General features: G+C 35.9%; 7 non-coding genes across 7 annotated transcripts; all 7 read left to right on the top strand.

Annotated features, from left to right (window-relative positions):
* Positions 1–271: 271 nt before the first annotated feature.
* Positions 272–343, top strand: TRNAH-GUG (transfer RNA histidin (anticodon GUG)). Its single transcript has one exon. It is a non-coding gene; the product is annotated as a tRNA-His (tRNA).
* A 286-nt stretch (positions 344–629) lies between these two features.
* Positions 630–701, top strand: TRNAH-GUG (transfer RNA histidin (anticodon GUG)). The gene has a single exon. It is a non-coding gene; the product is annotated as a tRNA-His (tRNA).
* A 5,860-nt stretch (positions 702–6,561) lies between these two features.
* On the top strand, positions 6,562–6,633 carry TRNAH-GUG (transfer RNA histidin (anticodon GUG)). The gene has a single exon. It is a non-coding gene; the product is annotated as a tRNA-His (tRNA).
* Positions 6,634–6,905: 272 nt separating this feature from the next.
* On the top strand, positions 6,906–6,977 carry TRNAH-GUG (transfer RNA histidin (anticodon GUG)). Its single transcript has one exon. It is a non-coding gene; the product is annotated as a tRNA-His (tRNA).
* A 287-nt stretch (positions 6,978–7,264) lies between these two features.
* Positions 7,265–7,336, top strand: TRNAH-GUG (transfer RNA glutamine (anticodon UUG)). The gene has a single exon. It is a non-coding gene; the product is annotated as a tRNA-His (tRNA).
* A 1,098-nt stretch (positions 7,337–8,434) lies between these two features.
* On the top strand, positions 8,435–8,506 carry TRNAH-GUG (transfer RNA histidin (anticodon GUG)). The gene has a single exon. It is a non-coding gene; the product is annotated as a tRNA-His (tRNA).
* A 1,125-nt stretch (positions 8,507–9,631) lies between these two features.
* On the top strand, positions 9,632–9,703 carry TRNAH-GUG (transfer RNA histidin (anticodon GUG)). Its single transcript has one exon. It is a non-coding gene; the product is annotated as a tRNA-His (tRNA).
* The last annotated feature ends 5,308 nt before the right edge of the window (positions 9,704–15,011 follow it).

A 15,011-nucleotide genomic window follows, 5' to 3' on the forward strand; every position in this document is an offset into this window, starting at 1 on the left:
CACTTTATTTAAAATGGTTGATGTGTACATCGCATCATTCACGGAACATGCTATGAAAATGCATGTAAAGCCTTTCATTATTTTTATACGACAATGAATGCAAAATTTGGAAATGGATAATTAGAATTGCCTTAACTTATACTGGATTATTTAAATAAGATCACGGCTAAGATTTTTTTTCTAACTTAACACATACCCTATCAACATACGTGTTAAAGACCGGTACGAGAGGTGTTTATGTAAGATACGTCATAATTGTGAAATCAGTTAAGCCGTGATCGTCTAGTGGTTAGGACATTGCGTTGTGGCCGCAATAACCCACGTTCGAATCCTGGTCACGGCATTTTTTTTGTATTTCTATTTTTTTTTCAATTTGCTACCTATTCATTTCTTTTAAATGTTTTTTTTATATATCTTTTATTTCAATTGGTCCACAGAAGATACGACATTAAAAAGTTAAATTATAATGTCCATCAATTTTGTTGAATATCACGATGAGGGAATTTCTGCCCAGAATAAATGTTGATATGAATGCACAAAATTGGAGTTGTATTTTTAACGTACATACGAAACCAGGACAGATAGAAGAATTGAGATTATACGTACAAACAACAGACGCAATCACTCAAGCCGTGATCGTCTAGAGGTTAGGACATTGCGTTGTGGCCGCAATAACCCAGGTTCGAATCCTGGTCACGGCATTTTTGAACACTTTTTTCTTGAGCCAAATTTTATTTCGGGATTTATTTTCTATTTACCATATTTTATTCAAAGACATTGTCCCTCACAAATAATAATGATGAAAATAAATGATATGAAAAATTGAGAAAAGATTAATTAGAAATATTATATACAAATGAGGCAAATACATTCCGTTGAAACTTTTGCAAAGTAAAAGCGCTATTTAAATTGTTACACAACTCTGTTGTATAAACTTTGCACAATAAGTTGAATAAAATTTAAACAAGTGTTAAGTGTTTTTAAATGAAGAGTTTTATTTTAATATTTAATCTTCAATAAAGTAAGCATGGGCAAAAAAAAATCATATCATGAGTAGCGTTGTATAAATTTTAAACAGCGTTTAAGGTGCCATCAAATCATTATTCCCTTGAACATACCTTCAAACTACACATGATAGGGAACCGACACGTATCACATGAAGTATACAATATCATATTTTGGCTGATATGACGGCTGGAGTTCATCGCATGGATGGCATCCCTCATGGGGGAAAACCTCAAACCCAAGGGGTTAATCCACCTACCAGCTGGGGCACGAAGGGTAAGGTGATAATACCAGAGGCGGGCGGGTGGAGACCGGGGTATGAGGAGTTGAGGACCGATGGGGGTTTGTCGATGTATTGGGTTGTTATGGTAACCCTTCCGACGAATGATTGCCCTTCAGAAGCACAAATGCTCATATAGGCATTTTTTTTCAACAATTTGATAGAGATTGACATTTTGGGAAGGCGCTGGAAATATGGTTTTAAAGTTGCTACACAGTTTTCCATCTCTTACATTTGATGATAACATACCTCCAAGCTTTTGTTGTATTGATTTCGTATCATCCACAAAATCTAACTTTTTAAAGGGATGGTCCGGGCTGAAAGTGTTTATAGCTTAATAAATAGAGTAGAATTCACTGAGCAAAATGCCGAAAATTTCATCAAAATCGGATAACAAAGTTATTGAATTTTAAAGTTTAGCAATATTTTGTGAAAACAGTCGTCATGAATATTCATTAGGTGGGCTGATGATGTCACATCCCCACTTGTTCTTTTGTATTTTATTATATGAAATTAGATTTATTGAAATTTTGTCCTCCAAGAACTAGAACAATTAGATCGACAACTTATTTAGTGCATTAGATATTCCTCGCTGCAACTTATTTCATTATAAGGGAGACATATTTTTCACACAAGTATGAAATAATGAAAAAAAATATGATTTTATGTAATAACATAAGAAAACGGAAAGTGGAGATGTGACATCATCAGTCCACCTAATGAATATTCATGATGACTGTTTTCACAAAATATTTCTAAATTTTAAACTTCAATAACTTTATTATTTGATATCCGATTTTGATGAAGTTTTCGGCATTTTGCTCAGTGAAATATTTTCAGCCCGGACCATCCCTTTAAGTGTATTTCGAGAGGCATGGGTAGATATGAATAAGGTGATCGCTACAGTGGGCAAGGGCGACCATGCCTTATTGGTTTTAACTTCAAGTGGTTTTAAATGCGTAAAATATAAGACAAAACGATTACAAAACTTCTGAAAAAGATATGGTTCGGAGGTGCAAATATCGAAAACCAGGAAATTGTTGCAATTTCGCACGTTTCTTGCTTCCCAATGACATGATAACAAAAATAAGAAAAAATGCAGACGCTATACTGTTTAGCCCCCCCCCCCCCCCTTTAAGAGACAGTGGCCCTGTCCCTGGCGATGTTACAAGGGATAACCTTTGACGTCACAAAAAATAAGTTGGTAAATAACTGTTCAGTATTTCGTTTTTAACTGTCTGCAAAATGTCTGATCAGTGGGTAAGGAGTTCAACTAGTTGGGGAGGACGAAGGGGAGGGGGTGCGATGTTGGGTCAAGAGGAGGGCGGGGCGAGACATACCTTCCCGAAACCTTCGATATTTCGTGATATTTTAAGCTAGTTTCCAGTCTATGCACAGACTTCGAAAGCTTGTCAAGGCTGATACTATGATAGCTCATACGTGCCCAATCTCATCAAACCAGACCATGAAAATTCTGTCAGTTTTTACGCGTATGTGGTTTATTTTCCCGTTACTATTGGGAATGAGCCTCCTAGATCACGGAGCTACCAGCTGCGTTGAAATCAGACAATACATGACATGGGCAAAGGGCAAAGGGTAACCTTAAGTTCTCAAAAAGGGGATAAATAAATATATCTTGTATATTGTAATGATAACAGGTGTCAAACATAGTAGCGGAATGGCACTCCTTCCTATGCAACACATATGAAATAAAAACAAACAAAACAACATGACGAATTAATGATAGTCAAAATGTACTGGCAATTTTATCAATAAAATATTATATATATTATGTGCGGGGGTGTGCCCTTTTTCTTAAGCGAAAACTTGACATTGCAATTCTAAAAGAAAATCGTTAAAAAAAATAAAAAAATAATGTGTTTGGTCTCTGTGACTCATACTTATACTGTACATCATCTCAACATGGCGTAACGTAATGATACGAGTATTGGAGCCGCAACACTACAATCCACAATTATTTCGAGTATTTAAGCGTGCAAGCGAATCGTTTAACATGTTTAAACAATATAAGTAATAATCAGAAATATTTGTATAAAAAGGTCGAAACTGAAATTTTCTTTTTTTGCAAAGAGGGGGTGTATGATTTTTTCATACAACGCTTTTATTTGACTACACAGTAGTTTTTTAACGATCTGAACAATTCACACAAAGTTTAAAATTAAATATTAATTCTTCTTTAATCTAAGCATGACTTTTTAAACTGTTTGTTAAACAACTACTGTAATGTTCATATATCAAATAGCCTTGAATAAGATTTAAACAGCGCTTTTAGTGGTAGATGACCATTCTCTGGCTACCCTCCTGCTCTCATCCATAATAAAGTCATTGCCCTTTCTGAGCAACTTTGATTCCAAGGGGCTAATAAATACACCCATGATCCCAATATAAGGTGCCTTATCAATACCCCTTCACTATTTTTAGTCAGACGCTTACATCCCGTATATACGATTATTGGACAAGAGAGATTTAGGTGTTTGATTAAAGTCTGAGCGGTGTCTACAATCTGAATAACGTCAGTTCTTGGAACAGACAATGGTTATGGGAATGGGGAAGGGGGAGGGGGCTAGCTGGGGGCAGTAGACCCCCCGAAAATCCACGGCCAAGTTAAAGAAAATAACAAAATTCAAAGAGAACAAAATAAGTAATGATAAAAGATGGTATAATTTATTCTGAATAGTATGTCAAATTCTGTCACGAGATTAGAATTTCCTTTTAAAAAATGTTTAAAAAAGTGTAATAAGTTGTAAATAGAAAGCATATTTTCTGGTATATTTTCATGTTTACTCTTCGAAACGTCAAAACTTTTAATAAAGCTATTATTAAAATTTCCTTTTTTTTTAAAAGGTCATTGTTTCCTCGCTCGCTTTGCTCACTCTTGGGTATTTATTGTAAGGTCATGAGGAAATAAATGCCCCGGCTAGAACATTTTATCATTCATTCAACCCCCCCCCCCCACTTTGAAAATATTGGTCAGAGGAATGACATGAAATATATAACGCTAAGACATTGGCTGCAAAATGGTCCTTTGTATTCCGGGGGCCACTGATAATTACTCAATAACATAATTACAACTTTACTTAGCAACTTCAAACTTGCACGAAGGTGGGGGGGGGGGGGGGGGTCAGTAAGACTGCGAGCTATCGAGGGGGAGGTAGAAGGACACCCCCCCCCCAAAAAAAAAGTCAATTAGTTTTAAAGATCTCAAATTTTTAGTGGAGACTGTATTATTTGCTCTGACTTATTACAACTTTTTCCATGCAAGTGATAAAATGAAATATGTACTTATCAACTTCATTTAAAGGAAATTAAGTTTGCTAAGTTTCAAATTTCATTTACCTTACATAAATTCTGGGTGAGAAAATCAAACAAAATCGTATGATGGCGGTTAACATTTGACCATTTTTTTAGCACAGAATTTGTTTTTCCCTCTTGCTTATTATTTTTCCATACAAGTGATAAACAGTGAAATATAGACATATCATTTTCATTTGAAGGAAATTAAGTATGTCTGCTAAATTTCAAATTTCATCGACCCTAAATGCAGACAGGTCAAAAACACCATGTCCGCTGTTTTGAGGGTGATAAGACGTACAGATCCGTTCCAAGTTTAATGAGGTCTGATTTTAATTAGTGTTCCGCACACCTTGCATGCAAGCAAACAGACTTCGAAATACATACAGGTTGACCTGAAAGAAAACAGGCTGCTATTTTAAATTACCAATACTTATTTTGCGGCCAGTTGAACCTATTATGCATTCGAATCAGTTGCATGACATTTATTCCGGCGACAATTCCTCTGATGGAAAATCTGCATGTTAAGCCAAACATGAAACCTAATCTCTAGAACTAAGTCTTTACGTTATTCTGCATAAAAAAACTCTATTACAATCCTAACTCCAACCCTTTGCCCTCTGAGGTATTGAATCAGGAGCAAATGTCGCAAGAGCATTTGTCTTGTCACCTTAGAATCCGGGTGATGTATCTACTAATGGACTGTTTACTTATTTAATCTCCATTACGAAAGTGGGACAGAAGACTATTGGTGGATGTTACTTAGATATCACATTTTTTGATTTATGATTTATTACTAATATTAATTGATAAACTTCGAAGGATAACCAGGGAATGGGGGGGGGGGTGCATACAAAAGGAAAGAGAGAAGGGTGAAATATTATATTATTTTCTGAATATGTCAAAATCTATCACAAATTTGGATGCCGAAATTTTTGCTCGCTCGCTCTTTTTTTAATTTTTTTATTTACGCAATACGCCATATCTAGCCCCCTCAAACTTTTTGGCTGATTACACCACTGAGTAGGAGAGAGAGAGAAAAAAAAAGAGACAAGGGTATCGTTTACTGTTTTCAGTAACTCGTCTTTTTTGTCAGGAACTGTAAAGCCGCGCTCCTTTAATGATCACCCATTCAAATACTCGGGTACATAAGGGATGACGCTGGTCTGGTGCGGATAAAACACCTAAATATCTCATGGCGCGGGCTATTTTAGCCAGCGCCAACCATAAACTAAAATATATATATATGTTATATGTAGCCTGGTCTGGACCAGCGAGTAACTCGTACAAGCCGTGATCGTCTGAAGGTTTGGACATTGCGTTGTGGCCGCAATACCCCAGCTTCGAATCCTGGTCACGGCATTTTGATTCAAAATATTATTTTGTTTAACTATGATTTTTTGTAATTCATTTATCTCAAGACGTCATGTTAGATATTTAACATTTTCATGAATATATTTTTTTAGATTTTAAAGGTGAAAGCATGCCATTAAATAGATGAGAGCATTATACCCAGAAGCAGACTGTTGATAATAATGATTCTAATGGGACATTGCAAGAAACTTGCGATCAATTGCAAGTCGATTTTAGGTCCCTGAATCAATCATAAGTCTGGCAATAAGGCCTAATTGTAAATTTGCACTCAATTACTTGTCTACATTTTGAAGTTCAAATCGAATTGCTTATTGTGAAAATTAGTTGATCGTTTGTAAATTCGTTAATTTGTGAAGATTTTCAATTGATTGCAAATATTTTCTTGCAACACCCCATGCATGTCATGCAGATAAGTTAGCATTGTGATGTATATTTTGAAAATAACTCATACAAAAGATACCATGCATATCAGAAAGAGGGTGAAAGACATGAATAGAGATAGATATGTAATCATATGTGGAGAAAGAGAGAGTGAGAGGGAGAGGGAGAGAGGAATATTAGATTTAAAAAATAATTGAGCAATCATCTAAGCCGTGATCGTCTAGAGGTTAGGACATTGCGTTGTGGCCGCAATAACCCAGGTTCAAATCCTGGTCACGGCATTTTTTTTTGGTATTTCTATTTTTTTCAATTCGCTATCTATTCATTTCTTTTAAATGTTTTTTAAAATTTATCTTATTTCAATTGGTCCACATAAGATACGACATTAACAAGTTATATTTTAATGTCAATCAATTTTGTTGAAGATCACGATATGAATATCAATGTTGATATGAATGCACAAAATTGGAGTTGTATTTTTAACGTACATACGAAACCTGGGCAGATAGAAGAATTGAGATTATACGTACAAACAACAGATGCAATCACTCAAGCCGTGATCGTCTAGAGGTTAGGACATTGCGTTGTGGCCGCAATAACCCAGGTTCGAATCCTGGTCACGGCATTTTTTCATATTTTCATTTTTTTTTTGCTATCCATTTCTTTTAAATGTTTTTGATTTCATTCCTTTCAATTGGTCCACAGAAGACACGGCATTAAAAACATAAAAAAGCTAAATATTTAATGTCAATCAATTTTGTTGAATCTCGCGATGAAGGCAATCGTGCCCAGGAGTATTTATGCACAAATTTGGCTTTGTATTCAGTTAACCTGAAGAAAAAAGACTGAATGAGAGATAGATAGATAGAGAGAATAGAGATAAAGGTACAAACGAAGCTTATACTCACTCAAGCCGTGATCGTCTAGAGGTTAGGACATTGCGTTGTGGCCGCAATAACCCAGGTTCGAATCCTGGTCACGGCATTTTTTCTTCTTCAAATTATTATGTTTCTGCATTATTATTTATTCATCCCTTCTGGGGCTTTGAATTTTATGTTGTTTATTTTGTTTATTTTATTAGGTCGGAAGGAGACACGAAAGGAAATAATTAGAACCGTTTTAAATGTCATTCAATTTTGTTGAAATGATCGCAATGAATTAAAACCTTCACTAACTGATCGCGCCTAAATAGTTGATGTTGCAAAAAAGTTGTACAATATTTTTCCACTTTATTTAAAATGTTTGATGTGTACATCGCATCATTCACGGAACAAGCTATAAAAAATGTATGTAAAGCCCTTTATAATTTTCATACGACAATGAATGCAAAATTTTGAAATGGATAGTTAGAATTGCAAAAACTTATACTGGGTTATCTAAATAGGATCACGTGTAAGATTTTTTTCTAACTTAAAGGAATGGTCCGGACTGAAAATATTTATATCTTAATACATAGAGTATAGGTTACTGAGCAAAATGCCGAAAATTTCATCAAAATCAGATAACAAATAATAAAGCTATTGAAGTTTAAAGTTTAGCAATATTTTGTGAAAACAGTCGTCATGAATATTCATTAGGTGGCCGGTTGTTGTCACATCTCCATCTTCCGTTTTCTTATGTTATTACATAAAATCATATTTTTTTCATTATTTCATACGTGTGTGAATAATATGTCTCCCTTATTATGAAATAAATTGCAGCAATAAATATCTAATGCACTAAATCAGTTGTCAATCCAATTTTTCTAGTTCTTGGAGGAAAAAAAATGAATAAACCTAATTTCATATAATAAAATACAAAAGAACTAGTAGGGATGTGACATCATCAGCCCACCTAATGAAAATTCATAACGAGTGTTTTCACAAAATATTGCTAATCTTTAAAATTCAATAACTTTGTTATTTGTTATCCTATTTTGATGAAATTTTCGGCATTTTGCTCAGTAAATTCTACTCTATTTATTAAGCTATAAATACTTTCAGCGCGGACCATCCCTTTAAAACATGCCCTATCAACTTACGTGTTAAAGACCGATACGAGAGGTGTTCATGTAAGATACGTCATAATTGTGAAATCAGTTAAGCCGTGATCGTCTAGTGGTTAGGACATTGCGTTGTGGCCGCAATAACCCAGGTTCGAATCCTGGTCACGGCATTTTTTTTTCTTCAAATTATTATGTTTCTGCATTATTATTTATTCATCCCTTCTGGGGCTTTGAATTTTATGTTGTTTATTTTGTTTATTTTATTAGGTCGGAAGGAGACACGAAAGGAAATAATTAGAACCGTTTTAAATGTCATTCAATTTTGTTGAAATGATCGCAATGAATTAAAACCTTCACTAACTGATCGCGCCTAAATAGTTGATGTTGCAAAAAAAGTTGGAACTGTATCTGTGTATGCCATTTTACATGCAATTAGAAAGAATAGCAGATATATGGAGAGTGAATGAGAGAAATGGGAAGAGAGAGAGAGAAAGAGACAGAGAGGGGTGGGGGTGTAGGAAGGCAGGCAGGGAGTAGTCTCCTGGGCAAACCCTTCCCTCGAGTTAAGGGTCTGAATGTGCAGCCTACTCATGCCTTGTGTACTGAAGGCTCTGCATGGAACAGCAAGTTTTGTATGTGCTAGTCTTTGTGTGGTGGCACACTTGTTGATCAAAGTTCCAATCAGGGTCTGTGCCTGCAGACTAGGCAGGGAGGGAGCTAGATACACAGTAAAGACGCTGTTTAAAATTTTATATGAGTTTAAGCTACATTGCTTAATTTAATTGAATTGAATATTAAAAAATCAAACTTTGTTGTTTAAGATTTTAAATACTGGTTTAAATTGTTTAAACAACTACTGTAAGGTTCATATCGTAAACGAGGTTGGAAACAATTTTGAACAGTGCTTTTACTGGGCATAATTCAGATACAAACAATGCTTCTGTAATCATACGAGCCGTGATCTAGTGGTTAGGACATTGCGTTGTGGCCGCAATAACCCAGGTTCGAATCCTGGTCACGGCATTTTGTAGCACAATTCATTTTGTTTAAGATCATTATGAAATTCATTATTCATTTCATTAAGTCCACAGAAGACACAATATCGAAACAGTCAAACTTTTGAATATTGTTGAATATCATACAGGTGTGTCATTAACAATGAAATCCTGACCAGGAGGAATTGTACTCAGTAAGCGTCCATATCAAACGGAAAAAGCAAAACAGAAATAGGCACATGCAATATCATGAATATAGAGAAATTCTATAAGATAAAAACGACATATACAATCATATAAGCCGTGATCGTCTAGTGGTTAGGACATTGCGTTGTGGCCGCAATAACCCAGGTTCGAATCTTGGTCACGGCATTTTTGTTTTGTACCAGCTCAATATAGATCCAATTTGATTCTGTAAGATAGATAGACAATGATAGAGCACAACTTTTGTTATCTAGTCGTTTTTTTACCCCAGAAAGATGGAGTATAGGGCTAATAATAAGCAAGTCACGTCCTGCTTGCATTTTGGTATTGACCCATTCATTTATTCCACGTTTCACCGGGATTAGTCATTCGTTTTCACTTCTTGTAGAAACGTTTCTTTTCACCATCCCTCCCATTATGCATACTTCTTGCACAAGAGACCCCCACCCCGTCCAACAAATTTATAAACTGGAAAGTGGCATATTGAATGGAGGAAGGGGAGCGCAAGGGGAGGGGGTTCAAGGAATAGAAAATAAAAATCTTATCAAAAAGTGCGACTACACCTTACTTCACTCTGATCTTGCTATTCTTTCGAAACCGCTAAAGACAGCTCAACTCACTCGGGCATTCAACTTTAACTGGAGGTGTCACTGGCTATTCACCTATAGAAATCTCCACTTTATCATGAAAATATGATTTGCGTTCAATTCTAAGGGGCATGATTGACCTTCTTGGACCACACACTCTCCAAAACTGACCCCCTTTTATATTCCCAAATCAGGGAAATCAGGAAAGTTTGAAAGTAAAGTTACTTTCATATGAAAATATGAATCAATCCAAGCCGGATTATAATCATGGATGTACTCTTGCAAACACAAGAACATGACAAAGGGACCAATTTTGAATCAAGTCAAACATCTTAAGTCTACCCCCATTGTATGTATAAATATACAGTAGACACAGAGACATTTGAGAGTTCTCGCAATACTACGCAGACGCTTTCTGGAACGTAGATAATCTATTGTCAAAAGCCCTACGTGACAAGGCAGTCTTTGTCGAAAATCGATGAATCAAAACAGCAGTGTCGTCCTGGACTCTGGACAAACGACATATTTGCAATTTTTTGTCCTGTCCGAATCTAAAGACGATGTGCTGTACCGGTCCACCAACTTTAGACAATGACCTATAAGTTGTCCATTGTGATTTGCGTTTTTTCAATAGATTCTCAACTTTCCAGAAAGCGGCTGCATATGGTTGCGGAAACTCGCTAATATCACGTCGTATCACACTAGCAAATTATATTAGCCGCGTCTTTTCATTTGTAATGGAGATTTCGAAGCCAAAATAAAAAATAACCTTTTACTAAGCAACTTCTAAATCTCACTAAAAATGGCTATTCCTATTCAGACAAGCTGTCCAATAATTGTACTGGTAATTCCTCTTTATTTCAATTTCATTTTTCCTTTGGTGTACCATGCGAATCGCATATACTCACACTGGATACCGGCGTATTACAAAATATTGTTATCATTAAGTATTACATATCTATATGTATATACAGTATATATATTTCTCCACAGATACCATCACATCTCAAGTATAGAAGTAGGACCCGACTTTCACTTTAAAGATCAGATGGACCTTGGGGAGTAGATGGACTTCAGGTTGAACCTGCGTTCGGTCAGTCTAAATTAATCCCCTTGCCACAGTGAGTAGCAAAGGTATCAACACGTCATTGAACCAATGTGTGTGCAATCAAATAAAATAAACCTTCAAATTCTAGGGTAGGGGTGAACTTATAACCTTTGACCTGCATACAAAAAGTACAGCCGACACTGGATACTTCATTTGATTTTATTTTGAGCGGACGTGCATTGTTCAATCCTTTGTTTCTAATGATTTTTGTGATAAAATATCACCGATATGCAAAAACGTGTTTAATTTTATATCAATGTACATGCTACTAAAAATGAATTCCACAAGAATATTTATTTTGGACGGCTGCGAATTTTATGCGAGTAACAGTTTTTGTTAAAACATTTCTTATTTAACAAAATACAAAAAAAATCACAACAGTGTGAAATATGAATGAAAAAAAATAGACACAATTCATAGCAAATGGGCCTAAAATACCGTAAAACTGATTGTGTATGATTGTGAATTTAATTCTGTGTGTTTGTTTTGGGAAGGGTGGAAATAATAATTATGTAAAATGTTTGAGAAAATAATGTAAGAGAGCAATCAAAACGATCGATTTAGTCTGACTATTTTATCATTATAGTGTTCCTTGCATTTTATGTCTTAGGTGAATTAAAAACATGTAATGGGAAATTATTTAATGAAAATTTAAGTTGTATAAGAGAGAGAGGACCCTCTATCCCCTATTTTCTCTCAAATCGACTTTGAAAAAAGGTAACGAGTCCTTGTATGACGATTTATATTTGATAGTTTCATTCTCCTTAGTATTTCGGATGAATAGGGGGAGGGGCGGGTGGAGGGGGGGGGGGTATACCAGTAACCCCTAGCATATCGTTGTATGGTTATACAATATACACCTTGCAATAAACAGTTTGCTTCATAGCCTTTGGTATTTGTCGAACATGTTCAATTATTGATTTATATCTTCCAGATTGACGTTTATTTAATATATATATGTTCATTAGTACAAAAAAATAGACGATATCTCTTTTTTATTACACTCTTTAACCTATCGGAAACTCATGATTTCATGAAATCCTTCCATCGTATTAACATTTTTAAGATTTAGTCCTCCGATTCTTCTCAGAAAGGCCAGCAACCTTTGGCAATGATAAACTACAACAGGTGACCGTATTCGACAATGACCGCAAATGATCTATGAAATGAAACAATCTAAAAACGCACGAAACTGGTCAAAGCAAAGTCCAAACAATAATTCTTCATCTTCAAACAGGTGGATGGAGCATATAAATGCCAAGTTCTGTTTGTTCTGTTTACCCATGGACCTAGGTTTATTGGAATTCTTTCTTTTCTCGCATTTTTCTTGGGGATTCTTATAAACACTACATTACTTGTCATGGTATAATATCAAGGACTGGTCATTCTGGTCAGGGGGGGGGGGGGTGTACCCTCCACACGTTGCCTACTATGATGGGCCGTTCATGCCATAATCGGTTATTCATTTACTCACTCAAGGGAGTTAATGATTCGTTATGGAGACCACCCCCCCCCCTTCCCCCTCACTGAAGTTTGATGTAAATCCACTCTGGTATATGAGAGGAGTGGTTGTTTAAAGAGTACTGGTGAGTGGTCGTATATCCACCCGAGTGGATGTACATCCAACTTCAGTGAGGGGGGGGGGGGTCTCCAAAACGATTCTAGCTCTCTGATTGAATAAAACTGTACAATCACTCACTCTCCCAAGTAAGTGATGGTGAAATACGTAAAAATCATTCACTAATTCGAGTGAGTGAATAAATGACGGATTATGGCATGAACGTCCCGTCATAGTATCCCTACTGCACACCTTCGTCCAGGAAAGGTGTTGGAAAGGGTCCCGTTTCGGGCACCCAAACGTCATCATCATCGTCTTTAGGAAAAGCCGGATTGCCTATCTTTACAGCACTATTTATTTTTAATATCCATCTAGGGTTGTGGCATTTTCTCACTCTACCGCTTCCATGCATTTTTTTCACATCATGTTTTTATTGTCTTCTCTCAAATACAAGAACAATATAAATCTCAAAAGCAAATTTTACAACCACTATTGGTATCACAGAATTATACAATTGTATACAATACTTCGGGGTACATATCGATTGTTATTACAGTTTCTTTGAAAATCGGATCACAACGGATCGTGTAGTGTGCTCCGTGCTTTAGGTCTGTTGAGTGATCCAAAATGATCTAGGCACACCACACCACCAAAATATATTCTTGAAAGTAAGCACCCACACCAGAGAAAGTTAACTCCGTGTAGAATACGTTGGTCACGAAACCTTGATTTCATGTAAACCAGATTTCAGTCTCAGTCTTGAGTAATGTGACATTGGTGGAGCTACCCCAAATTGAATCTGTCACAATCAATAAAATCTCGCCAATTCGAGCTGTCTTTGTGACCTGTCAACATTTTCATAATGATATTGATTTTGTTGTTTTCCGTCTAAATATTTGTGTGTGTATGGGAGAGGGTGGGTGTCTGTACACTAAAATCAAATTTAGTAACAAAATGGAGAAGTTGTGTATGAAAAATGTGTAAAAATGATAACTTTGAAAATCGCATAAACAGATAACAGGATTACGCAATATTATAATGAATTTTTTCAGACATGAGATCATCTCCTCCACCCTCATAATACGGTTCAATGACATTACCTGCGACAATTTCTCCGCTGTAAATTTCACACACTTACGGATTTATCAACTTCAACCCTTGATTTATACACGACCCTATCCTAAACCTAACTCTAAACCAAACGTAAAACCCTAAACTGCAACCCTAACTGTTACGCTATATCTTTAATAGACGAAATAAAGCGAGGAGCAATTGTCGCCAGAGCAAATGTCGTGTTACCCGTCAGACACATCGACATTTCTTCTAATACACCTATGCTGCAGCTACACTTGAAACTGACCGATGATATGGCAATCAAAATTACGTAGTAGCTTTGATCGAACTGAAGCCGTTTCGATGGTGTGACTGTATGATTATACACATTACCATGGCTACAGTCACACAAACGAAACCGACTCCAAACCGACAGACGATATGCCATTCGAAATAACGTCATATATTTTGATCGGTCTGGAGTCGGTTTCGTTCGTGTGACTGTATCATAAATGTGCAATCAAATACATACATATTCGGCCCAGAATTCCAGAAATCATCCGTGGGAGTAAAGATTGGATATGAGTAATGAGATCAAGGATGTAAGTAGGATGATTAAATATTTCCTTCTTCCATAGAATGAACCGAGTACTTTTGTACCTAGACCTGCCTGATTATGAGAACTGGCGTATTAAGTTATTCTTCTCATTTCCGTAATGAACATTCATTAGATCATTGATTTATGCTAAATTATCTTGCTAACAAGGTCAAGGACAATAGATATTCGAGTAATATTTTGACAGTGTAAACTGACGTTAGCTATCCTACGATTAGACATTCTATAGCGTGCCTTCTCAAGAACCTATCTTTATTCCAATAGCGTAATAAGCGAACATTTTTCAAAAATTCTAAAACACAACGGGCGACCGCAGCGGGCGAGCAAAAATGATGATCTTTTTATACAAAAATCTAATTTTGTGATAGATTCTTAATGGTAGGCATTGTGATTACTGAGTCGCATAATGACCATGATACATATACGAAATATTTCAATGTACATACATGATTTCGTCCAGTAAATAGGTACTGGCAATGGCTACTACGTGAACAATCATTAAAAATCAGTTTCTTTCATTGCATAGTTTAGCCTCCTCCTCAAGGGACCTGGTT

Source organism: Lytechinus pictus, unplaced genomic scaffold, assembly GCF_037042905.1.
Source record: "Lytechinus pictus isolate F3 Inbred unplaced genomic scaffold, Lp3.0 scaffold_19, whole genome shotgun sequence".
Taxonomy (NCBI): Eukaryota; Metazoa; Echinodermata; class Echinoidea; order Temnopleuroida; family Toxopneustidae; genus Lytechinus; species Lytechinus pictus.